The sequence below is a fragment of the Stegodyphus dumicola genome, chromosome 6 (genome assembly GCF_044657685.1).
Source record: "Stegodyphus dumicola isolate Sdum_Otavi_A_Nest chromosome 6, ASM4465768v1".
Taxonomy (NCBI): domain Eukaryota; kingdom Metazoa; phylum Arthropoda; class Arachnida; order Araneae; family Eresidae; genus Stegodyphus; species Stegodyphus dumicola.
Genome location: NC_140773.1, coordinates 89,580,979 through 89,587,224, shown reverse-complemented (window position 1 = coordinate 89,587,224; position 6,246 = coordinate 89,580,979).

Here is a 6,246-nt window from a genome sequence, read left to right as displayed (position 1 = left end):
ACAGTGGTCCAGCTGTCGACTCTCTTCAGAGAAAAATGTTTCAGGTATAAAACTAGCTGTCATTCAACACTAAACGGTGTGGAATGACTGCTATGCAATCGAATGCAGTAGGAGAATGCAATGGAACTAGATAGATAACATGAGGGATTTCTTTGGCCCAAATCGATTAAAAGTGTTTTGAATAATCAGTATCTTCATGTTTAGTGTTGAATTCAGACTTCAAAAATTACAAATTAGCGATCTGTAAGAAAACGATTTCCAGATTGTACTCACTTGTGCGAGTGATTTGCGATCTCACATTTTCTAATTGCTAATTCGTGGTTTTCACGGACGAATTTCTCACTTACACGGATGGCGCACACTTGACTTTTATCGAATTTAACGCTTTTAAATGGTAATTTGCCTACTTCAAAGTTTCTTAAGGGTATACAACATATTAAACCCGTGTAACAAAAGGTTAAATTAGATTCCGACCCATATTTCGTTTAACAATATTGCATACAGCGCCATATTCCCCCTGGTGGTGAGGTTTCGAACTTCCTTTTCTTCGTGGAAAATAAATTCCCATGACCTCCTTTACACGATTACCAAGTCTGATAACATTTGATCCAGCTGTTTTCCTTTTATGACCGTTTCAATGTGGAACTTTAATTATAACCACTCTGTATATTACTAAATTTTAATTTGAAGCTATGCGTTATATGTATACCTTGCATAAATTTTTCGATAAAGAATCGAAGCAAATATAGTGACTATAATGAACCAAAACTGAAAAAATTTCCCCTCCCTCCGAAAATAAAATATTGAAACTTCGACCTTGAATTTATTGGGTTATGGATATATTTAATTTGACTTATCTTCTAAGTCCTAGTTCCGACAACGATTCCGTCAAAAATTCCGAATTACTTAAGCTGAAGTAAAAGATTTAGTATATATTCACTGTATGTTAATAAAGTAATCAGAGTGTAATAAAAATAGATTATAGAATTTACGCTGGTGCAAATTTTTGTCTGACTGCACAACATGTAAGGGAAGAGAAGGCTTGTACAGATCTGTTTTTGACATGCCTCTAAAAGATCTCATAGTCCTTTTGTCTCTTCAGTGTCAAAAAAACTTTCCTTTGAGAGGCAACTTTAGTTTTTGGGAAAGAAAAAAAATCACAAGAAGACAAATTTGAAGAACATGCAGGACGATTGAGTACACATACTTTTTTTCGGAACACAAGCGGTTCTCTAACTGATTATTGAATAATGAAAAGGTGCCTTGTCATGCAATACAAAACATTTGGAATACGTTTTCTGACTGAAAACGTAAGATTAAGTCATCTGCTTAAGTCACAGCCATTTACAAGTCAACTACTTCTCACAGCCATTTACAAGTCAACTACTCGGGCAATTGCAGAATCATTTTGATCCTGAGCTTGTAAGACAAACCTAATATCACTAGATTTAAACACTTCTTTAATCTTCCGAGAACGTTCCTTCTTTAGCTCATATTCCAAGAATATTAAGTGAATACAATTATTGCAAAAGAAATTGAATATTCATTTCCACTACGGCTTGGTAGTTTACTAACGAGTTAACAAAACTTAAATTCTGCTTTTTGTGTCTAAGAATACAACAATATTTTAAATATTTACAAATAAAATATTAAATTGGAGATTTAATTGGAGCCTCACCAGTTGCCTAGCATTTAAAGATTGTTAAATACTAATTGTTTGTTGCGAAGTGTAACCCAGGCTGCATGGTTGGTATTCGTTGTTTTCTAGGTTCTCTTTACAAAGGTTCTCTATGAAAGCATCTTAATCAAATAGCTCCCATGTTCTTTCTATGTTCAAATAACCAACTAACCTAGTTTAAGCGCGATTTCCAAGTGAAGTTACTAGCAAAACCCGAATACTCATTAAAAATCATGTAGCTTGCCAATCGGGAGTAACATGAAAGATACGGCGCCAATAATTGAATTGCTGTTACGGTACGCTGTTTATAAACTTAGATGGTCATTCATTAATTAAATAACCCACCAGAGGCCGAGCGGTAAAGACGCTGAACACTGGTAGTTCGGTCCGAGTTTCGGATCCCGCGAACGGGCTGGCCGCATGGGTGTTTTCGTGGTTTTCCCCATGTGTAACGTGTATACGAGCCAGTGTCCTTTAGAAAGTCATCCACGAACGCATCCCTCCCTTTAGGCAGATAGCGTTCGAGTGCTTTGCCATAATTAAATAATCCAATCCAATCCAATCCTTAATTAAATATAATGGATTTGTAACTTCTACTAGAATTGGCGGTAATAATTGAAGTGCAAATAAATAATATTGTGTGCAATCTTGATTAATATAAAATAAAAAATTTTGCATAGAAAAATATTTGCATTCAGACAGAAAGTTTTTTTGAAATATTTGCAATTACTTCATAAGAAGGATTTATTAATAACCGTAATAATTACTTACTATATTACTGATGATTAGGATTCAGTTCTTGACAATTACATTCTAAATTAGAATTTTAAGGATATAATGAAAATACGCTACGCACAAAAATACATTTTAGAATAAAAAATGATTTTTAATGTTTTAAAACTTCTTAAATTCATTTAATAAACACCATATCCTCGTTGTTAATTGAATCCAGAATGTTGGGTGTCGTTTATATAATTATTCTTATTTGTCCACAGAATCTGCTGACTTATCCAGCCATTAAGTAGCTGCAGATAATTTTACATAACCATTGAACTTCCATTAATTCAGTCTCTAGAGGGTTGTATGTTTATATCATAATTTGACTTTTATAAAAATGATTATTCTATTGTAAATCTTATGTTTCTATAAATATATACTGTGCTTTAAAAATATGGATAATAGTATCAGGCGCTCTTTCAGTCAGTTCAAAAGCAACAGTTTGTTTAGAAATAAATTATGCAGTTAATGTCATAAAATTCAAATAAACATCAAACGAAAATTCTCAGTTTTAGACAGTTGGATTTAAATGAAGTAAATTAGCAGACGATAAAACGAAGATAAAAATTTACCCTTACAAAACTTTACTCTTATTTAAAAAAAAAAAAATCTGAAATGTTTCAGATTTTAAATTACGTCCAAAGGGACGTTTTGTGTGTTACCTTTCTTTATTAAATATCATGTTCCTCGCCCTTAAACCATAAGATCCAGTGCAACAGCAATATCGCAAAATAGTTTTAAAACGAGCATATCTTTAAAATTTCCGATACAGAGACTCACGCGCTGGAGACAAAAATGTTTTTTCTGCACAACGTTGCCATTGCTCGCTTTGAAATCCTTGAGTTTGTTAATCAAAAATTCGTCAAAGTTTTAAAAAATAGGAAATCGATCATAAAACAAATTTCAAATTTCAAATTTGGTCTTCCACATGCTCATATTCGTTGGAGGTTTACGTTATTCAAAATTCGATGACTCTATGTACCGTTATTTTATGACAATGTGAGAAATATACATACATTTACGCAGATTTTCATTATTTAATTTCTTCAAATATAATGCAGGACTCTAACATTTTATGGCAACAGTTTGAAAAGTGAACCGACATTTATCCGTCCGACGCAAAATGCCAAAACGAAACTAATAGTCCTTCGGGATTCAAATCCCTTTGGACTAAAAAAAGATAAAGAGAAATTTAAAAAAAAATATTTAAAAATTTGAATAATATCATCTGTAATTTCTTAAAAAATAGCTTTTCATATAGTATTAATAAATATTTATTACGCATCATTGAAAGAAAAAATGTCATATAATTAATTCTCTGTAAAATTTTACTTGAAATTTAAGGTTAAAAATAACTGTGGCAATTCACTGTAACAAAAATCCATAAACTACATTTGGCGTTATTATCGCTCAAAAAAAAAAATGTCAAATTTCAAAACGCGAAAATATGTAAATTCGTGTATATCTGAGAAAATTTTGAATAAAAAAGTCTAATTTTTTGCAGATATACTTAAAAATACACCTACTTTAAGATGATGGTAAAACTTTTATAGGTTATAATTCGAATTGTTTTCGAAAAATTTATAAAAATTATTTAAAAATAGAAATTTAGAAAATAAAACACAAAAAATGGGTAAATTTTATTTGGAATTAACATAAATTTCGAAATGTGAGAGAAAAATTCAAAAAAAAGTTTAATAAAAAAAGAGATATTAATAAATATTTGCCAAATTCAATTAACATTGAGGAGTTAAAATTTTGAGAGATAATATTTTAAAAACTTCTCGTACGATTTTTACAAAACTTGGCATTCGGGCATAATTTGAGTCGTAGAATCGAAATATGGAAAAAAAATTGGTATGTTATTTCAGAAAAAGTCCGATTTCGTGTCAAAATACCTATGTTAGAATAGTGCTATATATAAATCTAATACATATCCTAAGTCGCGCTTTCGAGACATGAAAAACGCAGTTTGAATTTTGTCAATCGGCCCAGTAGAACGGAAGATATAGCACTATCTTTTTTTTTTTTTTTTTTTTTTTTGAGCAGTGTACCTTCTTTGTTTTCAGAGATATAAAAATATAGCACTGCAGTCAGATACAGTCTGTAATATGAGGCTATAGAACAACATCAGAGCAAAGAGAGAAGGAACTTTTCATGTAATTAATGTACACCTATCTGATTATACTGAAATGAGCTTTTGAAACATTTTGAGTTTTACAGTAACTTATAGAATAATGCATTAAGCATAGTAAAATTTAGCACTTTTTAGTTTGGGTCTACTGCTCTGTACATCCTGTACAGTTTGATGCTAGCTAGATTACTAAAATATACTAACAATCTTTATTTGAGCTTGATTTACAGCATCTTCTTCCGAAGACCAAATAACAAGACTGACTGTTCGTATCTTAAACTACAATATTGCGAAGTGAGTATTATTTGAGTCCCCCCTCACAGAAGAAGACTGTCACAAGTTTGAATAACAATTGCAGTTATGTTTAAGCTGTTTCGTAAATTACTGTTTTAAATAAACATCAATATTTTCCACTTGGGACATGTGAAATTTACTTTTACGCTGAATTTTGCATTGAATCCCCTTTCATTTGATATATAAATAAATATTCCTATTTAAAGAAGCGTAATATTTTCTTTAACCACAGAAAATCTTGAAAGGTGAATGTTTCAGTTAATTATCGGTAAGTCTGACTATTTTGATGTTGATTAAATCACGTTTTGTTAAAATCTTTTACTAATATTCATCAGAACAAATATTTCAATTTTATTATGTTTTTGAATATTATTTAATATTTTATATTTTAGTTTAGGCAATTAACATGAATAGATTTCTTGGTATCACTTTCTCCTTATATTTACTAGTATGTAGACACCGTGTTATCCGTTTCTTCATGTATATACTATTATTAATGCAAAATTCTTCGATTTCGCACTCTTTTCCCCCATTTCCTTCAGCATCCCCTCTCGTTCTCTCAACAACTTACATTTCTGAGTTACCTGGATATTTCTCTTAATTCCGTTCTCTTTATGAGAACAAAAGTTGCAAAGCCGCATTTTTATTTTCTTCTTTCTTTTTTCCTATTTACTATTATATTTCCTTTTATTTTAGATTTCATAGAGATTATTTAATATATTTTTATTGATTTTTCCTCTCTGCCCTAATCTGACTAAGTGCTGAGAGGTGGAATAAAATCATAGCTGAATATCTAAAGAATGTATTTAACATAATTAAATGACATTTTGGATGAACACTAAATTTATCTATATTTTCAGAATTCATGATAAATGAGAAGAATATTTTAAGTCTTCCACTTTCCCCAAAAATGAAAATTTTTATGGCATATAATTGCTATCAGACCGATATTGTTAATATTTTATTTCGAAATTTTTCTGATCCAGTTGTATGTTATCCGTTTCGCTTCATGATGCCTTGAACAGCTGAATCATTTCTCTGTGATAAAAGCAATGAAATTCTTTGCATTCAAAGTTAGGTTTAAATAATATTATTAAACATGGTTTTTTAAGCTACATGAAACTCTGTCTTCTTTCCATTCCCTATTTTTTTAAAGTTTTTATTTATTATTTAAACTTTATTACAGTTTCAAGAAATTTGTCAGATAAGGAGTTATAAAAAAACTTTTAAATCTTTATAAAAAAGGCTACAATTTTTTATGATGATATTAACTTCAAGGAATAAAAGAAGTAAACGAAATTTCTTTAAATTAAAAATATCATTTTTCTAATTTGGCTAGTGTAAAGTTTCTTTTTACTTGTTG